General features: G+C 36.7%; 1 long non-coding RNA gene across 2 annotated transcripts in view; it reads left to right on the top strand.

Annotated features, from left to right (window-relative positions):
• Positions 1-23,262, top strand: part of LOC128106331 (uncharacterized) — a 133,080-nt gene that overhangs the window by 61,983 nt on the left and 47,835 nt on the right. The gene's annotated exons all lie outside the window — the stretch shown is intronic.

Below are 23,262 nucleotides of genomic sequence, written 5' to 3'. Positions count from 1 at the left end.
TTGTATCCATTTTTTTTTTTCACATTATTTAAACTGCTTGGCCGTTAGCTTAGGCCTATCATCGTCTAGCTCTTACTTTTATATTTAGCCCATTTCTATTAATCTTTACTTTGCCACATGGCTTGTGGCTTACCGGTACTTTACATCTTCCTTGTCCTGGCAGCGGCTCCAGGCAGTCTCTCCTCTGCCTTCCTGTTTCCTTTTTTTCTCCTCTCTGTTAGTCCCGCCTATACTTCCTGCCTGGCCACTGGCCAATCAGTGTTTATTTATACAGAGCGATATCCACAGCACTTCCCCCTTTTTTTCTTTTTCAAAAAGGAAGGTTTTTACTTCAACATAGTAAAATTACATATAACAAAACAATTGTCTACCCTGCAAGACTCCCGAAAGTTGCTTGCATCCTTCTCCCATTTCTCAGGTAGTATTATATCCTTCTGAGGTCTTTGATGTGGTTAAAGACTAGATACTTAAAATTTTCCTTAGTTATGATAAAAGATAAGTTAGATATAAAACCTTAAACTCACAAATATAAAATAGATAAGATATCTTCTTTAATATTGTAACTGTAATTCTTGCTCGATAATTGTTTTGTTATATGTATCCATTTTTAAGTGAACAGGCAGCAAGCCCCGTCCAAGGCCAGCTCATTGAAAATAAAGGAACACGATAGAAGGGGTGACAAACTTACTCAGTGTAAGGTAGTAGATATCTTTTCACATCCAGAACTTCAAGACAGGAATTACGGGGTACATGTGGATGGAGTTCCCAACATCCCAGCTCAAGGTCTGTTTGTGTGGGCAATATGTATCCTTCTCTTGTTTAAGTTCACGTGGACAATCTCTCTGGGGTGCAGTGGTTCTCATAGGGCGGTCCATAATGACCCTTCCTTCAGGGATGGCAGACAGCCTTTCTAGAAAACAGAGTGCTGCTCCTAGCTTGTCCTTACCATCTCGAAAATTAGAACACAAGGCAATTGTTAATTGTAGTCTTTTATTATTGTATTTCCATTTACTTCAAGTCATTTTTATTTAAAAGATTTATTTTTAATTTACTTATGAATATGTGTGTTTATCTGTGTGACTTTATGGCACACATATGCAGGTATTCACAGAGTTTGGAAGAGTGATTCTAATATTACAATACTCTATCACAATGTTTTGCTTAACAAATGTAACAGCTTAATGAAATATATTTAATCCCCAAATTATTACTGAATAATTAAAACAGAAACAACTAACCTGGCTCATAGGAATTCACAGTTTCTGAACCAATAAGCAAGGAGCCTTCATGGAACCTACCTAGTCCCACTCCATGTATGTGACAGTTGTGTAGCTTGGTCTCCTGGCCATGGGAGCAGTCCCTAACACTTTGGCTGGCTCTTGGGAGCCTATTTTTCATAGAGAATTGCCTTGCCCAGCCTTAATATAAGGGGAAGTGCTCAGCCTTACCGAAATTTGATATGCCATGCTTGGTTGGTTTCCATGGGAGGCCTACCCCTTTCCGAACAGAAACAGAGGACTAGATTGAGGGGAGGAGGGGAGAGGGGATGGGAGGAAAGGAGGAAGGGGAAACTGTGGTTGGGCTATAAAGTAAATGAATTAATAATAATAATAATAATTTAAAGTTTCAAATCACTATGGATTTGTTTTGGTTTTGAGGCAAATTATGGTAAAGTTTCTAGTTTTTAAAAGAAAAATTAAAACATGGATAAGCCCGAAGATGAAATGTTTAAATTGAAAATCTTAGAAATTCCAGAATTAACAACAGATTCTATTTTGAGGTACTTTCCCCACACACATCACTGGACATGTCAGTGAATGAAGTCATATTTCTATAAGATAGGTTAGTGTAGTTATGACTTACAGTACACATTCCGTGGTAGAGTTATGCTCTTTGGGATTCATAAGGCACATCAAGTTATTTAAAAATGAAACTCCCTGAAATACTTCCATTTTAGAAGAACACAAATAAGCCAGGCTACTTTTCAAACTAAAAATTTACTGGAGGAATTTGGGTAGCAGTGCCGACCACAGAAGTGCTTCTGTTTGGGGGTTGAAGCAGTCTCAGATTCCATACTAGCTCCATTAATTAGAAATGCTGACGCTTCTTCAGCTTCATTTATCTTGTTTCTATTGTCTGCCTTTTTATAATCTCTTCCCACTTCCAAATCAACCATTTTCTGCTAATTGCACAAACTTATTTTAACACCACCTACACAGGCTGTTTTGCTGTACAAATAGCAATTGTTACACACACGCCTACACACACACACACACACACACACACACACACACACACACACATGCACGTACGTGCTTTTGTGCATAATTCCCAATGAAAACAGTAATGAATTCACTGAAGTTGCTTGAATGGTTAACGTTCACTCAAGTTATTTGCACATATACACATATATAGATGCACATACTATTCCCTTATGAGTCAGTGGAAGCTAGCTCTATTCTAGAGACAGAACTTTAAACACCCAGGCTAGGGAATATCTTCATCAGTTTTTTTTTTATAACAAGCCTAAATGCATCCTGCAGTGTGTAGTTTCTAACTACAGATAAGGAAACAGTTGCCATTTTTCTATTATATATTTAACCCAATGGCTGGTAAAATACATAAAGATGACAATGTTGGGATTTGTTACAAACAATAAGATGGTAGATGATGAAACCAAGATTGGAAGACTGCTTGACAAATCTTTAACAAAAGACCAAAGAATCAGAAGAAGGAGATGCTCTGGAATCAGGCGTGGGTGGGTGGACATCAGTTCAGCTTAGAAAGGCTGTCAACTGCATCTTGTTGCCGCACTTGGAATAAATTACAGCTGTAAGCAAGTTCTTATGCTGAGTGTTCATCAAAGTTTAATACAAAATACTCAAACTACCAGTTGTCAAGGACCTCCTTTGGCACAGGTAATTCTAAAGCACCCATTGACAGTCTCTGGTCCCTGAAAGTGCTGAGAAGGTGTGGAGTCATTTCTTTTCCCTGCACACTTGATATTTTCAGATTAACCAATTCCTTTTATGGGTATTGAAAGCTTCCAGGGTCTTAAATAACAGGAAAATATAAATCAATGGTGTCTGTAAGTACTCTTTAATCAGGACACCATTAATAAGACAAGGCTTAGCTCCCCATTTTAGGCCAGTTATTGTGGTACACATGGTTCATGATTCCTGGATGGCCTTCAAGATTCCCTTTCCTTCATGGGCACATCCTGTGTAATATTCTCTCTTGATGGGGTACTGTTCTCCCAAATTACATTCCAGTGTATAGGATTACTCAGAGTAGAGGGGATTCCCTTCTTGACCCTAGGTATTATAAGCTACCATACTGTGAATAGGCTGCAAGGCAAGAAACTGTGATGGTAAGCCCTCCATGACACCAGAAAGAAAGTTTCAGATCTGCAAGGGAATGAATTTTGATAACAACCATCCTGGGAAAAGTCTGTGAAGTTCAGCAAATAACATAGGCAAGCTGAAGCCTCCTAAGATTCCCGCAGCCATATGATCTAAAGACCTAGTGAACCAGACCTTTCTGATCCACTGAAACTGTGTTCACTAGTGCATGCTCCCGAACACTGTTCAGTACCTTGTTATTAGCATGGCATACCGATGGAACGTTCCAGGAGGGTTTATTCAGCATGTGTTGTTTTCTAAGACTGAACCACATTTAATAACACTTTACAAAACCTGTGTTTTATGAGGCAAACCTTGTTGTGGACAGAATAACTATAACAAGAGTTAAATGTACAACATGATTGCTAATGCTCTTGTCTAAGGGTGAAATAAATGAATTGGGAAATGGGGGAATAATTTTAGGAGAGTGAAAGCTTAAGATAGGGAGGTACTGAAGTGTAGGTTTGTAGAGAGAGGACAGTGTCTTGGAAGGATGATAACTAGATTGTGAGGAAAAAATACCTCCAGACAAAGAGAATCCCAGTGTCCAGGAACTCAGAGACAGGGGAGGATGCTTGTCAATGGAGGGTCACCAGCAAGGGCAGAGCACTCCTGCCGCGTTGTGAACGAGAGCAGGGCTGATGTCCGAGAAGGAAAAGGGCAGGCCATGCACTTTTGAAAGTCATGGGAAGTGTTTTTATTTCACTCTGAATGAGATGGGAAACCAAGGAAGATCTTTACATATGGAAGAGATTTCGATTTTCTTTTAACAGATTCTTGGCTGCTGTTATGTAATATGGGTACAGACTCATAGGAAGCAGGAATAACAAAAAAAGGCTTGCTGATAATCCAGAGGAGTGCATGGGCCTGGGTCAGGGGATTGCAGAAAGAAGGGGTTACATTCTAGCCCTTTATTGGCAACATCATTGAAGCAGAATAAAACTTTCTCTCTATTATTAATATTTTTGCAAAAAATATTTCAAATACCATAATCTGTGTAAATTGAATAATTAGAATAGGATAAGTACTGAGATCCAAGTCTATTTTAATAACAAGTAATGTGCATCCATGACTACCTGAGTTAATTAAAAATATCTCCAGCTAAGTTGTTAAGAGATACATTGTTTTTAACATTGTCAAAATTTTAATGTATTTTATTTATGTACTGGTGATAATTATAACGAATACATTCCATAAAACATATTTTTAGTGTGTAAAGTGTTACAGTCACAGACTAAATTTTAATTTCAATCTGTATACATCTTGTTGCAAATAAGTTTGGTACAATAGAAGAATTAGTCATAAGCATTCAATATAAATATGTTCATGAGAAAATTACAATAGGATATATCTCTTAGGGGTAGAGAGAGAGCTCAACCATTAAGGACATTTGTTTTACTTTTAGAGTCTGGGGTTTGATTCTCAGCACCTACATGGTGGTTACAGCCACCTGTAACTTCACTTCCAAGGACTCTGATACCCCCTTCTAGCATATGTGGGCACCAGGCATGCAACTGGTGCATATAACGCACATTCATATACAAAATTAAAAAATAAATAATTTTTTTAAAGTATTCATCTTGATGGAGTAAGAATTTCACTGAAGAAGTGAAATAGAAATTTAAGAACAAAAATGGAAAGGTTTTTTTGTACTAAGAAAATTTGAAATTATTTTTTTAATGTATAATAGTATTTGATTTAGCAATTGCTCAATCAGTACATGTTTCAAATGACTTATTATATATGATAAATATATGCTAACTTGTGAAAATTAAGTAAAATATAGTGGACAGAGATGAGCACTAAAGCATTATTCCACTTAGATTACCTTAGCTAAATTGCACTATTATATTATCATAAAATATTAGTGGGAACTTGGCCATTAAGACAAGTGGGTTTGGCTCAACATGTCAAATATAAAGTTAGACCAAGAAATGTTAAGTGAAATATATATCTACTTTACCTCAAAATGTTCTCTCAATGTAACAGAAAACTATTATATAAAGCCTTGCTTTTCATGTGCTAAAAAACTGACAAAATACCACTGTTGTGAGTTCTTTGTTATTATGTATGTTATGGTAGTCTGTCTAGATAACTGTACTTGAATAAGACAAATTTCTATTTTTTTCTGTAATTTAAAATTTTTATTATGTATTCTTTGAAAATTTCATGCATGTATACAATGTATTTTGATCAAATCCACCCTTAGTACCCCTTCCAACTTTCCTTAGGATACCCTTATCCATCTTCCTTCAAACTTTATGTCTTAATTGCCAGTAGTTCTTCATTTAAGAGTAGAACCTTGTAAAAATTTGACTACTCATGATGGCAATATCAATTGGTGTTGTCTTTATGCAGTTCTTGCTTAGGTAACTACACCGTTGAGATTTCTTGGGAGTCTGAAAGAGAGTATCTAGCAGCAGGCATGGTCCTGTAGTTTTTGAAATCTTCCCACTCCCTACTCTGTGATTTTTCCAGTGGGTTTTATATGTAGGGGTTGTGCTGTAAATAAAGCAGTTGGGATTGGGAACCTAAAAGTGTCTATTCTCTGCATTTTGACCAGTTTTATTTCTCTGTAATAGTCTCCATCTATTGCAAAAAAACAAAACAAACAAACAAAAAAAGAATGTTCTTTGATAATGAGTGAGAACTGCATTTACCTATGAATATAAGGATAACTATTGAGGATATAGTTAGAAATTATGTTTTAGGAAAATAGCTGTCATAGGTTCTCCTCTAGGGTCTGTGACCTCTCCAGTCATAAGTAGTTGGCTAGGTTTTCAATACTATATGTGTTTTTAAAGTAAACTTAAAATATAAATCCCTATGGATTTTTAACAAAACACATCCTTAGTATTATTTATGTTTCATTTCACCCTCTCCCTCTATATCACTATCCTTCCTCTCCCCATTAAAGCTCATCTCCAATTCCCCCATTTCCCAATTCACGGTGCCAGTGTCCTCTTAGCCACCTCTCTAGAGCTCCTTCCGTCCTCTCTCTGGCACTGTTCCTGTCTTCTTTCTGAGGATTCAGAGCTAGAATCCACAAATAAAGAAAATACTAAGAGTTTGTCCTTCTGGATCTGGGATTCCACACTCAGTATATTTTCTAGTTCCATCCATTTACCTGCAACTTTCATTTTTCTTTACAGCGGAATAGAATTCCCTTGTGTATATTTACTGCATTTTCATTATCAGTTCATCAGATGAAGGGCATTTAGGTTGTTTCCGTTTCAAAGCTGAACCAAGTGTTAGTGAGCATGACTGAGCAAGTATCTATGTAGTAGAGTATCAAGTCATTTGGGTATAGATCAAGGCATTGCATAGCTAGGTCATGGGGTAGATATTTTTTCAGCGTTTTGAGAGTTCTCCGCAATGCTTTTCACAATGACTGTACCAGTTTGCTATCCCACCAATAGTGAATGAGGGTTCGCCTTTTGCCACATTCTCCCCACCAAATTTTGTCAGTTGTTCTCTTGGCCCTAGCTATTCTAAATTGGACAAGATTAAATCTCAAAGTGGTTTTAATTTTCGGTCCCATAATTGCTAAGGATGTTGAACATCTTCTAAGACTACATCCATTTTATGTTCTTTTCTTTTGAGAACTCTCTGTTCAGATCCATAGCTCAGTTTTTGCTTAGGTCCTTTATTTTCCTAATTCTTTGATTTTCTAAATCTTTGCTTTGTCTAGATATTAATCCTCTTTTGGATGTATAGCTGGCAAAGATTCACCCTCACTCCGTGTTCTTTCTCTTCATTCTGTCAATGTTTTTCTTTGCTCTACAGAAGCTTTATAGCTTTATGACGTCCCAATTTTCAGTTGTTGGCCTCAGTTCCAGAGCAAATGGAATACTATTTGGAAACTTCTTTTCTGTGCTTATGTATTATAGGGTACTACCTATCATTTCTTGTAACAGGTTCAACAGTTCATGTTTCACAGTGAGGTCTTCGTTGCATTTTCAGTTGATTCTTGTGCAGGGTAATAGATATGGGACTAATTTTGTTATTCTACACGTGAACATCAAGATTTCAAAACACCCATTATTTAATAAGTTTTCTTGGCTCCACTCTCTATTTTTGGCATCTTTGTCAAATATGAGATGGGTGTAATTACACATACTTGTGTTTAGCTATTCTATTTTGTTCCACTGATCACCATGTCTGTTTTTGTGCCAGTACTATGTTGGCTTTATTGCTATAGCTCTATAATATAGACTTACATCAATGATTTTAATTCTTCCAGCATTGTTCTGTTTGCTCAGGATTGCTTTGGGTATTTGTGTTGCATGTGAAATGTAGACTTTTTTTTTTACTTCTGTGAGAATGACATGGGGATTTTCATTGAGATTGCAGTAAATTTGTGAATTGTTTTTAATAGGGTAGTCACTTTAATCCTACCAATCCATGAGCATGGGAGATTTTCTTCATCTTCTAGCATCTTCCCCAATCTCATTCTTGTTGAAGAAGTCTTTCACTTCCTCAATTAGTTTTATTCCTGGATTTATCTTAGGTTATTGCAAATGGGAGTGTTTCTGTTAACTCTTCATCAGCATTCTTGTTATTGGTGTATAGAGAGACTATTGGTTTTCCTCTTTTTAAAAGTTGTTATTTTATTCTACTATAGATGAAAGTGTTGATCATAGAATCCAGAAGATTTTTTAGTAGAATATTTGACTATCTTATATGTATAATATACCATCTAAAAATAGGAATTATCATTATTTGCAGTTCACCTTTCAAAAATAATTTCAAGAACATGGAAAGTAATAAATAAACAAAGCAACCAACTAATTCCTCACAAGGAAACATGTCCACCCTGATTTGCCAATACAGCCATTGTTTCTTCAAAGCCCTGAATCTCTAAGATTTTATGTAGACGTAGTTTTATGTAATTCCTGCTCCATAGTTATTTAGTATAATACAGATGCTCTACTGAAGAGAAAGGCAGTGAGAGATATACAATAAAGTATAGTAATCCAAGCATTTAGCATTAAAATGAAAATATATGCACATTTTTACCAAAGTAATACTAAAAACAGCATGGGCTCATTTATTAGCAATAATTTCCAAGAGCCCCAGTAGACTTATTACTCACTAGTCTTGTTTTATGATCCAAAGAGGGGATTTACAAATATTTAGCCCTGCTAAGCTATTATTATATTTTGAGAAAACAAAAAAAATCTCTTATATTTCTTTTTTCCTTAATTTAACATAATTTTTTATTGATTCTTTGGGAATTTCACATCATGCACCCTAATTCCACTCACCTCCCAGTACCCCATATCCTCCCCTCATCCCTGAAGCTTATTTTATTATTGGTGTACACCCCTAAAGGCCAGAAGAGCACATCAGATGCCCTGGAATTGGAGCTGTAGGCAGTTGAGAGCCATCTGACATGGGTAATGGGAGCTGATCTCAGTTCCTTTAAAAGAACAGAAGATGTTATTAACTGCTTATCTAGCTTTCTGACCCCAAATCTCAATTTTATAAATCACAGACATGCACATCTTTTAGGTGCATGAAAACATACATATACACACTTTGAAAAGAAAGATCATACATTTCTTTCAATTGTAAGTATAAAAGAATGATTATTTTTGTAAAAATTTGTTTTATAAAATTACTATTTTTTATTAAAACTCATGAAATAATTACTAAATATATCTTTAAAAATTAGATTTCAAAATTTAAGTTTACATTTCAGTCACTATACAGCCACTGTATTCCTTTGATAAGAACTTGGTTTATAATTTTAGATATTTAATGTAACTTTACTCTTTTGTGGAAATGTTTTTACTTAGATTGCTATGTTTCATCAAACAATTTTCATTTAAAAGTACACATTAAGGGAGACCATTAATTTCTCCCATTTAAGAGATGACTATAAGGCATTAGGAAACTGAAATACATTAATATAATGTAACAATGCTACAATATTGTTCTAGAATTCAGAAAAAGGAGATATGTCCCTGATTTTGAACAGCTAGAGGGGAGTCACCTCTCATTCTGTGGCTGACAGTTCTGACCCCCAAATGACCAAATGTCAAAGCCCATGGCTGTGGTTTCTCCATAGTCTGGGAGCAAATTTCTGAATGTACCTGAATGGACCCAGATATGAGCTCCAGACCCTGACTACAATCAGACCAAATCCAAACAAACAAGGTATTTAATACTCTTTTCTCCAGGAACCTTGTGGATATCATGGGGTAAAGTCAGGCCTAACATTTAGTGATGGAGTGGGGGTTAAATGAGGCAGCCCAGACACTGCACTTCTGTTGTTTGGTCCTATTTCTACCTGTAGGGTTGGGTCTATGGCTGTATGACAAGCAAGTCGCATCTATGTGTGGTTTCCCTGGTACCCAGACTACCCCTGTTCTCTACTCTATTAAAATCCTTTTGTAAATGTCTCACACTACACACTCATAGCATGTCCTTACCTGGACTAGGAAGGAAGGCACTGGCAGAGAGATCCTCAAATGGCCACAATATGTCAGGTATGCAGTCTTTAAAAACGATTTATTTTAAATTTTATTTGTTAATATTTTTGATTAATTAATGTTTTATTTATCATCTTATAAAATGTTGATAGCCGTTTATGTATTTAAACTTTATGATATCTTATTTCTAACTTTAACATACCTCATGATGTTAATTATAAAAAGACGAATATTTTATATTATTTATTTTACCTTGTTTTTTTTTTAACTAACTATGAAAGAAAGTATTTAAATTAGCCATCAATATATTTTAACTACATTTTTGTTTAGGGAATAAATCTAGATGAATATGTGGGCTTCAGTCATTGCACACAGTGAAGGAAGGATAGTGTTGGACAAGCAGTTCTTGTAATTGTTTCCTTAAAACTTAGTTCACTGTGTTTTTTCTTCACTTTCTAAAGACTGAGAAAAGAGGACATGCTGACATCCAGGACAGCTTCACAATCACCATTTAGCACAGCCTTTGGCTGTGCCACATGTTAATCACAGGGGTATTTATCTTGATGACTTTAACAAACTTAAAGAACCAAAATAAAATTATATCACATTATATGCTACTAGATTTGTTAAATTAAATTCTATGATGATTCATTAAAAGTAGGTCCATGTTTCCAAGCACCCACATCAGAAAGGTTTTCTGTGAGTTTCTCATTTCAAGACAGAGAAAAACTGTTGAATAAACTAGTGATGTATTATATAAAAACTAAGAAATTTATGGCACTATTCATATCTCTTAATTTTTGTGCAGCAATTCAGTACAATACAGATTATAATTTTTTTGAAAGTATTTATTTATTTATTACATGTACAGTGTTCTGCCTGCAGGTCAGAAGAGGGCACCAGATCTCATTGCAGATGGTTGTGAGCCACCATGTGGTTGCTGGAAATTGAACTTAGGACCTCTGGAAAAACAGCCCATGCCCCTAAACTCTGAGCCATCTCTCTAGCCCTAGAGATTATGATTTAAACCACATATATAAATCAAAATTCTCTAACAACTACACTAAAAATAGTAAAAACAACAAAGTATATTTTATATGATCCTATATATTCAAACATTATCATTTTAACACATAATTGTTAAAAAAAATGGGGTACAGATCTAAAAAGAGAATTCTCAATAGAGGACTCTCAAATGTCTGAGAAACACTTAAAGAAATGTTCACTATCCTTATCCAACAGGGAAATGGAAATCAAAACTACTTTGAGATTCTATCTTACACCTCTCAGAACGGCTAAGATCAAATCCACTAGTGACAACTCATGCTGGCAAGGATATGGAGCAAAGGGAGCACTCCTCCATTGCATGTGGGAGTGCAAACTTGTACAGTCACTGTGGAAATCAGTGTGACAGTTCTGCAAAAGGTTGGGAATTGATTTACCTCAAAATAAAGCTATTCCACTACTGGGCATATACCCAAAGGATACTCCATTCTACCACAAGGACACTTGCTAAACCATGTTCAGTGAGGCTTTATTCATAATAACCAGAAACCAGAAATAACCTAGATATCCTTTGACAGAAGAATGGACAAAGAAAATGTGGTACATTTACATAATGGAATATTACTCAGCTGTTAAAAAATGACATCATGAAAACTTCAGTCACATGGATACAATTAGAAAAAATCATCCAAAGTGAGGTAACCCAGACCCAGAAAGATAAATATGACATGTATTCACTTATGTGTGAATATTAGCTGTTAAGTAAATGATAACTGAGCTACAATCTGTAGACCTAGAGAGTTTAGGTACAGTGGGTCTAGGGTGGACACATGGATCTCCTTGGGAGGGAGAGAATTAGAATAGGTTTTGTCAGTGGACTGGGGGTGGGTGGGGACTGAAATGGGAGATCAGATGGAGAGGGGGAGAGGGAGATGAGATAGGTGAGAGGCAGAGAATTTGAGAAGAAGCAGTGAGGAATTGAGGGGAATTTGAGGGATGGCATGGAAACCTAATGAAGTGGAAACTAAAGTATATGAAGGTGATTCTTATGAGGTTCCTAATAATGAGGTCTCCTAATAATGAGGTCTCCTAATAAGCTCTTAACCTTGTCATCTCTTGTAGTCAGGTAAGGCTTCCAGTGGTGGATCTTGATTGCATTCAATTGAGTTGTTGGCCAAAGGGGTCCATAAAAATCCCCCAAATCCACAGATTGTTGCTAAGAATATGAGTTGGTCTCTGCAAATGACAGCAGAGCCCCAATGCCAATGACAATACCCACACAACTCATTGCACATGGAGAATCCAGCTGGTGCCTCTATGGACCACCCCTACATTCTAGTGTTTTTGGTGCCTGAAGGTCCTCTGCAGGCTACCAAAAGAGCAATGTAAACACCAACCTAGCTCTACAACTTTTGACCTAGAATATGTCCTGCCTGCTAGATATGCTAGGGTAATGGTGTCATAGAACTTGTGGGAAAGTCAACCAATGTCTGATATGACTTAAAGCCCACTCCGTGAGAAGAATCCCATACCTGACACTGCTTGGGTGACCAAGAATGAGAGATTACATAGCACAGAGACCTAAGCTAAAACGGTGTGTGTGTGTGTGTGTGTGTGTGTGTGTGTGTGTGTGTGTGTGTGTGTAAATATATAATGACTCCTAATGATATTCTGCTACATTCACTGATTAGTAGCGTATCCAGTAATTATCAGAGATGCTTCCTTCGGCAGCAGATGCAGAGACCCACAGACAGAACTATGCAGAGAGTCTAAATGGGATGTCTCCACTGTATCCCTCCCCTCAGTGATCCAGTAGAAGAGGAGGCAGAAAGAGTGTAAGAGTCAGAGGGAATAGAGGACACCAGGAAAGCAAGGCCCTCTGAATCAACTAAACAAGTGCATATGAGCTCACAGAGATGAAAGCAGCAAGAACAGGGGTTTCCAGGTCTGTACCAGGCACTCTACATTTATATTATAGCTTTTAGCTTAGTATTTTTATGGGATTCCTGAGAGTGAGAATGACAACTCTGATTCTTTTTAAAAATAAATTTAGTTATTTGTTTGTTTTACATCCCAGCTGCGGTTTCCCCCTCCCTCCTCTCCTCCCAGTCCCTTCTCACACCTCCCCTCTGCACTCCATCCACCCTTCCTCCATTTCTATTCAGAAAAAGGCAGGGTATCTGTTTCTTATGCATGCTCTTAGGACTCCTTTCCATTCTGTTGGGTTGCTTTGTCCAACTTTGATATGATGATTTTTGATTTATCTTATTTTATTTTGTCATGATTTGTTGTTATCTCTTAGAGGCCAATTCTTTTCTAGTAACAGGCAGTCAGGGAGTGGATCTAGAGGAGAGGGAAGGTGTGAAGAAACTGGGAGGAGTAGAGGGAGAAGAATCTATAATCAAGATATATTATATGAGACAAGAATCTATTTTGAATAAAAGAAAAATATGAAAAATACATAAATTTTTTAAAAAATTAAATTAAAATGGAATACACAACTAAATACTTCACTTGATCAGTTTTAATTTTATTTTTGAAAAAGCATCAGCCTTGGAAGTTTGTATAAAGGGACGCTATATATCTTCCTAAATTAGCTAATTAAGGAAAATTATTTTAGAGAGATTTCAAATTATGCTAACCATCTCTCTAAAACAAATGTATTCTTTTGTCAGTGAAAATTGGAAAGTATTAAAGGGCACATTAGCATACAAAGCATAATTTAAAAAAAACAGTGCTGAAAATGAGCCTTCCTGTTGTCAATTATAATTGCAAAAACAGCTCCATGGAGTTGGAATACTGTGTATTTTACAAGCACACTTAAGGTTAAATAAACTTAAATATTAGCAGCATTTACTGCCCCAAGTGTCCTTCAACTCAATTTCTGTGTTGGATCAAAGGATCAGAAGTGCTTGGTTGCCCTCATTTCATTGCTGGGCAGGGTTGCATTCTTTTATGTAATCATTTCTTAATGCTCATTTCCTTCTCTTTCTGTTTTTCGTTCACAGTTTCCCCCAAATGCCAAACCTGTTAACTTTATATGATCTCTACTGTTTGAGAAGGAGGGAATTCGGAGTCCACTTTCTACAGCATTCAAGAGACAGTGTGTTAAATATTTCAAATGTAAGTGCTTGATTTTAGAACTGTGTGTTTTTCTCCAGAACATATTTTTAGTCATAGTCCTTTTCTTATGAAATTGGCACAAAATACTCCTACCATTCTATCAGTACAAACTTTCCATTGACCTAACTAATTAGAGGTGCAGTTTTCTGAGTTTTTCTCTTAGTTATGCTTATATGCCTGAGAAAATTCCAGTTGGTATGCTAAGAGAATAAATTATGACTTCCAAGCTGTTTTAAACTAGAAGAACTGGTCAGCTTGAAGCAGTGTCGTGGAGTAGAAAGTCTGTTCCTAGCATCCCTACCACCTTTCACTCTTTCTTCCTTTAAGTATTTTTCCTGCACCTGATCCTACTTCCTCATTTGTTCTTATCTTTTCTCCACATGCAGTGCTGCACACACACACATACACACACACACACACACACACACACACACACACACACACACACGCCCTTGTCACCTAAAACTCTCATTTCTCATTTTTCACAAATAAAGAGCAGTGTATTAAGTTTATTACAAAGTAATATGGTAGCCCTTTCCTAAATATTTGAGCTATACTAGATTTGTAAAGAACCATCACTTTGCTTGATTCCATGAAACATTGCCACTGTGGCCACAAAAGCATTCTTAGACAATATGAAGAATAGTAAGCTTTATTTACAAATAAAGTCCACCAATTTGGGATAATTTTAATCCCCAAGCTATAGTTTTCCTTTTCTGAGACCCTTTCTGACACTCTATTCAATTAACTCTGCTTGTTCATTCCTTTATTTATTCAACTAATACCACAAATATATGATTCCTTGGCTTTATGTTGATTTGTTGAGACTTGTTTCATATTAACACAAGAATGATGCATTATTTGGGGATCTCTAGAGGGACAGAACCAATAGAATGAATATATATCACAAAGGGGATTATTAGATTGGCTTCCATAATACACAGCAAGTATTCCAGCAATGGATGAATATTGGAAAGGTTGAGAATCTGGTAGCTCAAAAATCCCAATACAGCACTAAAGGCCTGGAGGATTCCTGGAGGGCCACTGGTCTTCAATCCATATGGAAAGGTCTAAGAAGCTGGATTCTGATGGCAGCAGCAGCAGTAGACACAACAGAATAGATGCACTCACCAACAAGCAGTGATGGCAGACAGGCAAAATCAAAAGCTTTTCTTTCTCATCTTCAGTCTGGGCCACTGAAGGAGTGCACTACCCACTGTGAGGGAGTGTCTTCCTTCCTCAGTCATCTCTTCCATGAACTACCTCTACAGTTCTTCCCAGAGACCTCTGTTAGTTGACTCCAGACCCAAATGGCCAAACCCTCCAGATGACCAAAGCACAGCCTCTTCTATATGAGCTCTCCATGCCAAACTGAGGATGCTTGTTAAATAATACTGGAGGTTTAATAAGGCAAGCTTGCATCACCATGGGCTTGTTGTTTTGGCAAATGACAGTAAATGTTTACCAAATTGCTTTAAACTATGCTGTGTCATGGAAGCTAAAATCTTCAAGATGTACTAATTCAGATGAAGATGCATTTTGGCTTTGGTTTTTGTTGTTTGTTTGTTTGGGAGTAGACTTCATCTGTGAGCTCTACCAAGACAATGCTATACTAGTATCACACGTTGTATGAAAACCTTTTGCTGTTATTGTTGCATAGTACAAACTTCTGGGTTAAAAATCTTCCTGGCTTTCATTGGCTATTCTGGGCATTATTAAAGGTGCAGTTTTCTGATGTGCCCATTCTTAGAGAATTATTTTTAAATAAAGGGGAGAGAGATGTAGGCCACTCTCTACAACTCTGTAAAGCAAGAAAACCCCACAGACTGCTTCTCTCAAAACAAGGTGATAGCATTTAAATAGCTGGAAAGCAACTCTGTCAGAGAGGCTTAACATGCAGGAAGCCCAGGGTTTGATCATCAACACCAAAAATAAAACAAAATGAACCACTGAGACAATGAAATGGTTCAGCAGGTAAAGGCATTTGCCTCCAAGCTGAATGACCTGAGTTCAATGGAGGAGGAACCAACTCCTGAATGTTGTTCTCTGATCCACTTGCACATGGTATGCTCCTGCACACGTACACACACACACACACACACACACACACACACACACACACACACACACACGAAAAGGGGAAGAAAAAAAGAAAGGATGAAAGAAAAGAAGGAAAGAAGAAGGGAGGGAGGACGGAAGAAAAAGAAATTCGATTTTTCAAAGGTACTGATTAAACAGATTTTTGTTCCTCTGTGAGGCTAGATTATTGACTTCTGGTGATGTGGATTCTGACTTGTGTAAAGTCTACCAGCAACTCCACTGTGTTCATGTTCGTGATGTATTCCCATTCAGGGCTTTACCATGAAGACTATGCTCTCCTTGGCCCTAAATATCCATGACTGGCCATTTATATCTGTGTTGACTAAATTCTTATTCTTGCCTATCCACTACTAGGGTGATCAACTAGTAGTCTGTAAACTCCTAATTGTCTGATTAAAAAATATTTAATATGGAAAAATACATCATTAATACTTCTTTATTGGAAACAGATTCTTCTCTCATACAATACATTCTGACCACAGTTTTTCCTCCCTCCTCTCCTCCCACCTTTCTGACATATCTCCTCTCCCCCAGATCCAAGCCCCCTTCATCTCCCTTCAGAAAAGAGTAGGCCTCCAAGAGACAACAACCAAACATGACAAAACAGGATATAGTAAGACAAGGCAAAGTGCTCATAATTAGGCCTCACGAGGCAATCCAACAGGCGGGAATGAGTTCCAAGATCAGGCAAGAGTCAGAGATACACTCATCCCCACTGTTAGGAGCTCCACAAAATACCAAGCTAACATTCATAACATATACAGAGGACCATGTGCAGACCTATGCATTCTCCGTATTTGCCGCTTCAGTTTTCATGAGGCCATATGAGCCCTACTTAGTTGATTCAATGGGCCATGTTCTCCTGGTGTCCTCCATTCTCTCTGACTCCTAAAATTTTTCATGCCCCTTTTCCATGAGACTCTTGAGCTCCAAAGGGAGGGACTGGATGGAGACTTACAATTTAGATATTCTCTCTGCATAATATCTGAATGTGGGTCTCTGCCTATGTTCCCATCTGCTGCTAGAAAAAAACCTCTGATGGTTATTTGACAAGGAACTGATCTATGAGTATAGAAGATTATTATTAGGAATCATTTCATTGATTTTTTTTTCAGCCATGTTTGGTTCTACCCAGGTCTCTGGACTATCAACTCTCTAGTTCCTGGCCATCCAGGCAGTGTAGGCTCTCTCTCATGGCATGGGCCTGAAGTTAAACTAGACTGGTTGGCCACGCCCACAAGTTCTGTGCCCCCATTGCCCCAGCACACTTTGCAGGTAGGACAGACTGTAGGTTGAGGGTTTTGTGGCTGAGCTGGTATTCAGATTTCTCTTTCTGTAGCTTGCAGAGTGCCTTCTCACGTTAAAGAGACTAGAATGTAGGTGTGAAAACTCCATGCAGGATACAGCTCGACCTCTCTACATTCAATGAGCCGTGTAGATGTTGTTAAGGCAGACTGATTCCCACTTTTCTTAGGAACTACCATATTGACTTCCATAGTGTCTCTGCAACACAATTCTTCAGAGATTGGTAGGACTAACATAGTGAAAATGGCCATCCTACCAAGAGCAATCTATAGATTCAATGCAATCCCTATCAAAACTCCAACACAATTCTTTACAGACCTTGAATAAATAATTCTTGCCTTCATACAGAAAAACAGAACAAAACAAAAAAAAACAATAAAGCTAAAACTATCCTGAACATAAAAGAACTGTTGGAATTCTCACCATTCCTGATTTCAAGCTGTACTAGAGAGCTATAGTAATAAAAAAAAAGTTATTATTATAAAACAGATGTGTTGATCAATGAAATCAAATTGAAGACCCGGTCATAAGTCCACATAAAAATGGATACCTGATTTTTGATAAAGAAGCCATAAATAAACACTAGAAAAAAACAGTATCTTCAAGAAATGGTGGTGATCAAACTGGATGTCTATACATAGAAGAATGCTGTTGAATAATGCTCTGGTACACTGTAAAAAAATGTCACTTTAATTAGTTTAGTAAAATGCTGATTGGCTGGTAGCCAGGCAGGACCAGACTATGAGAACTCTGGGAAGAGGAAGGCTGGAGTCAGGAGTCGCCAGCCAGAGGAGAGGAAGCAAGATGAGAATGCCACACTGAGAAAAGGTACCAAGCCAAGTGGCTAAATATAGATAAAAATTATGGGTTAATTTAAGTATAAGAGCTAGTTAGTAATAAGTCTGAACTACCAGCTGAGCATTTATAAGTAATATTAAAACTCTGAGTCAGTTATTTGGGAAGTGGCTGCCAAGTATTTGGGAGTTGCTGATTGGACACAGAAAATTCTGCCTATAGAAGAAAACAAATAGATTCGTACTTATCACCCTACCAAAAACTCAAGTCCAAGTGGATCAAAGTCCTCAACATAAAACCAGATACATTGAACCTTACAGATGAGAAAGTGCAGAATAGCCTTGAACAAATTGGCACTGGAGAAGACTTTTGGAACAGTACACCAGTAATGCAGGCACTAAGATCAACAATGAATAAATGGGACTTCATGAAATTGAAAATCACAGGCACCATCATTTGAACAAGCCTACAGAATGGGACAAGGTTTTACCAGCTACACATTTGATAAAGAACTAATATCCAAAATATATAAAGAATTCATAACAGTAGATATCAAGAAAACAATTAATTGAATTAAAAATGGGGTACAGAACTAAACAGAATTCTCAAAAGAGGACACTCAGATGGCACAGAAACAAAGAAATGTTCAGCATCCTTAGTCATCAGAGAAATGTAAAACAAAACTGTTTTGAAATTTTATTCTACATCTATCAAAATAGCTAAGATTAATATAGCAAGTAATAGCTTATACTGTTGACCCTTAATTTTAGCTGTTTTTAGCTTATACATCACTGGTGGGAATTAAAACTTGTACATCTGGGAGCCACTCTGGAAATCAGTGTGGTGGTTTCTCAGGAAGATGGGAATCTATCTACCTTAACATCTGGCTAACCCACTTTTGGGTATGTACCCAAGACAATTCATTTTACCACACTGACACTTGCTCAGCCACAAGCATTGCTTTTCTTATTATTTAAAATAGCCATAAATTGAAAATAATCTGGGTGTCCCTCAACAGATGAATGGACAAATAAAATGTGATACATTTACAAATGGAATGCTACTCAGATGTTAAAAAATGAAATTATGAAATTTGCCAAAGTTAATGGATGAAAATAGACTCAGAAAGACAAACATATTATGTACTTACTTAATATGTCAATAGTAGCTGTTGAAAATTTTAACCAAAGTACAATCTTTAGAAACACAGAGGTAAGGTATAGAGTAAAGAATTAGTGGTGGAAGGTGGAGGCAGATAGATTTCCATAGGAAAGGAAAATAGAATAAGTAGTTGTGTATGTATGGGAAGGAACTGGAATAGCAAGATCAAATGAATTGGTTGAAGGAAGTGGGGCATAATGGAGAGAAAGAAGGGAAAAACAGCCAAAATTAACGGTCATTTGAAGGGTAGTATCAAAACCTAATGCAGTAGAAGCTTTGTAACGTGTATTGTATGTGTGTATATCCTCCCTAATCCTTTACTCTTACATTACCTTACATTACCTCTGTGTTTCTATAGATTATAGTTTGTTTATCATTGACAACAGCTAATATCCACATATAATCAAGTACATACCATTACCATATTTGTCTTTCTGAGTGTAGTTCCATATATATATATATATACATATATATATATATATATATGGATATACTTGCATATATATGATGTCCATATATATGGATATATTTCCTATCTATTTCTACATGTGTAGATATATTTGGCTATAGTTTCATATATATATATATATATATATGCAATCTAAATGAAATCACCAAATAACAGGGTAGACAGAGCCTCAACTGGCCATATCTTGTCATCAAATGAAGCTTCCAGTTTTAAGTTTGGGTTATATTTAGTTGAGTTGTTGCCCAAAGGGGTCCTATGTGAACCCCAAACAACTCAGGCTGCTGCCAAGACTGTAAGTTGCTCTCCAGAAGTTGATGGCAAAGTCCTATTGTTGAAGACCAAACATGCATAACTGAAGATGGAGAAGTCTAGTTGTTGCCTACGTAGAGCCTTTACTTCTATGTGCTAGGGCTTTTGATACAGGAAGCTATTCTGCAAGCTTCCAAGGGAGACATGTAACACTAACCCTTTGATCTACAATGGTGTCTTGCCTGGAAGATATTCTAGGGCAATAGTGGCACAAATCTTGTGGGAGTAACCAACCAATGTCTGATTTGACTTAAGATCTACTCCAAGAGATGGAACCCATACCCAACACTACTTAGGTGACCAATAACATGAGACTCGACAACCCAGAGACCTGGAATAAAACCAAATAATATTGGTCTAAAAAAGTAGTGAAAAAATGACTCCTGATGACCTTCTGCTACAATGATAAATCAGTACCTAGCTGATCAGGTATCATCAGACAGGTGTCCTCCTGCAAAAGATGGGAACAAAAATCTGGGCCCACAGTTAGACATGCAGAGAGTGAGAAATCTTGGAACACTCAGCCCTAAATGGAATATCTCCATCAAATCTCTTCCCTCAGAGCTCCAGAAACCCCATGGAAAAGGTAGCAGAAGGTGTGTAAAAGCCGGACAGGATTGAGGACAGTAAGGAAACAAGGCCCTCTAAATCAACAAGATCTAGGCACATACAAACTCACAGAGACTGAGGCAGCATGCACAGGGCCTGCATGAGTCTGCACCAGATGGGGTCCTAGAGCTGAAAGGAGAAGTGGACACATGCCCTCATTCCTAAACCAGAAGCAATCTTCAATGGATAACTCCTTGCAAATGAGGGAGTCTCACTGGTGAAACTCACTGGTGAAAAAAAAAACTGAAGGGTAGACTGACTATCCAGCAATAGATGACCAAGATAAATCGAACTCAGTGGCATCTTTGGAGGTTTCTTGTCTCATAACCGTGTGTCAGGGCTTTGCCCTTTTAAAAAAATAATTATTATTGTCATTGAATGTGCATATATATGTGTGTGTGTGTGTGTGTGTGTGTACATATACATATAATATATATATATATATATATATATATATATATATATATGCATATTCTCTTCTCTTTTTACCCTACAGGTCCTATCATATATATTACAACTCCCAGTTTACAATTTCATGGGATTTCTGAATGTTTGAATAAGTGGGTCTCTGTGTTTGCATCTATGTCTTGTGACTTTTCTTGGGCTATTTTCTTTTTGTTTTCTTGTTTTGTCCAATTCTAATTAGTTTTTATTTTATTATTATGCTTAGAAGCCTGTTTCTGTCTAATGAGAGATAGAAAATGGAAAATGGGTGTCTCTGGATGGAAGGGCATATGGAGAGGAGCTGGGAGAAATAGAGGAAGGGAAACTGTAATCAAGCAATATTATGTGAGAAAAAAATATTTTTTATAAAAGGAAAATAAAAATATAATATTCTACTGTAATAATAGAAAATATTTGCAATAATAAATAAAGCAGAAATATCTGTCCACAATCATTTACATTCTACCACCTGGTTAGAACATAAATATTAAAAATGATCCTAAAAGAGAAAAACATAGAATGGAAAAACAATACCCATGTATGAAATTTTCCAAAAATTAAAGAATTAAATTAAACAAGAGTATGATTTTAAAAAGAGTAAGCAAATTAAAATAATACTTGCAATATTATTTTATTATAATATTTACATTATTGCTAGTTATTTCACTGTAGAACTGTAAAACAATTATGACAGAGCTCAACCTGCTTAAATACTTGACATTAGTAATTAGACATCTGTTCCATTAATCTTCCTGTTTTCTGTGTTAATAATAGCTAATGAGATGTCTTCTCAAAGGATAAGTCAAAATGAGGGGTGGGGGGTTAGGTGGGAGTGTGGGATGGGGGAGGAGGGATGAGAGGGGGATCTATGGTTGGTAAGTAAAATGAATTAAAAAAAATTTAATGAAAAAAGAAAGATAAATTGGTGTTGGCTTAAAGCTTATGTTTAAATGCCTTGCTATAAAAGCATGAGGACCTGAGTTTAAAAGGTGAGAATCCAGCTGGAGTGCTAATATACACATGTAATCCCAGCATTTCTACAGTTATATGGGAGGTAGATATAGGAAATCCATGAAGAATTAAGACCAGCTAGCCAGACACTCATAATAGCCAGAGAGAGAGAGAGAGAGAGAGAGAGAGAGAGAGAGAGAGAGAGAGAGAAATTGTCTCAAATAAAGTGGAAAATACTGATGCAAAAAAAGATAAAGCAACTTAAAAAAGAAAACAAATCCCATCATCTTGAACTTTGTTTATTTTCTTTAGCTATCCAAAGTTAAATTTGTTCTCTTTCTCATAAAAATGAATCTCTGTTAATTGAATCACCCAGGAACAGCCACCCAAAGCTCAAGTCACAAGATGAGCTTCTCTCCAAGTTCTCTAACTTAGCTGCACCCATTCATTATGCTGATGATATGCATACTTCCTACACCCAGTCAGGTTAAGCAGAGGTCTCTTCTGGTGGCCCCAGACCAGGACTCTATCCCAATTTTAAGCATCTCTTGTTCAGTGACCCAGCCATTTGTCTTTTCTTCAGACTTCACATCCACAAATGCAACCACCACAAATCAAGAGATCAAAATATTTCGAGAAAAGTTGGCATGTTTATTAACCCTGACTAAATCTTTTCTGGTCATTATCCATAAACAATGGCAACCATATACTATCTCATTGCACTGACATTGTATCAACTATTCAAAGTAATCAAGAGATGACTGATAAAATACCAAAGAGAGTAATGGGCTGTGTTAAAACCCCAAGCTTTACTATATATACTCTTGCAAAAGTTTAGGGAAATTATTTTCAGCAGAGTCATATTTAAAAATTTAAAAATTAAAGAAAAATTAAAGTAGAAACAGGACTGAAAACGTTATAGGAAACATATATATTCAGTGTGGGAGACTGACCCCAGGACCTTGCACGTGCTAAGCAGTGCTCTATGATTTAGTAATATTCCAAACCAGTATGCATATTTTCATATGTCCACTCTACTACTGAGTTGAAATGTCTCCTGTATTCAGCACCCTGTTTCAAATGAAAGAATCTGAAACAACTTCCACAATTTTATGCTTTTATAAACATATATTACTTTATTTTCAATCATTTG

This window comes from Peromyscus californicus, unplaced genomic scaffold, assembly GCF_007827085.1.
Source record: "Peromyscus californicus insignis strain IS unplaced genomic scaffold, ASM782708v3 Scaffold_9__1_contigs__length_137607984, whole genome shotgun sequence".
NCBI lineage: Eukaryota > Metazoa > Chordata > Mammalia > Rodentia > Cricetidae > Peromyscus > Peromyscus californicus.
The sequence above is the reverse complement of the archived record's forward strand: the minus strand, read 5'-3'. Positions and strand labels throughout refer to the sequence as shown.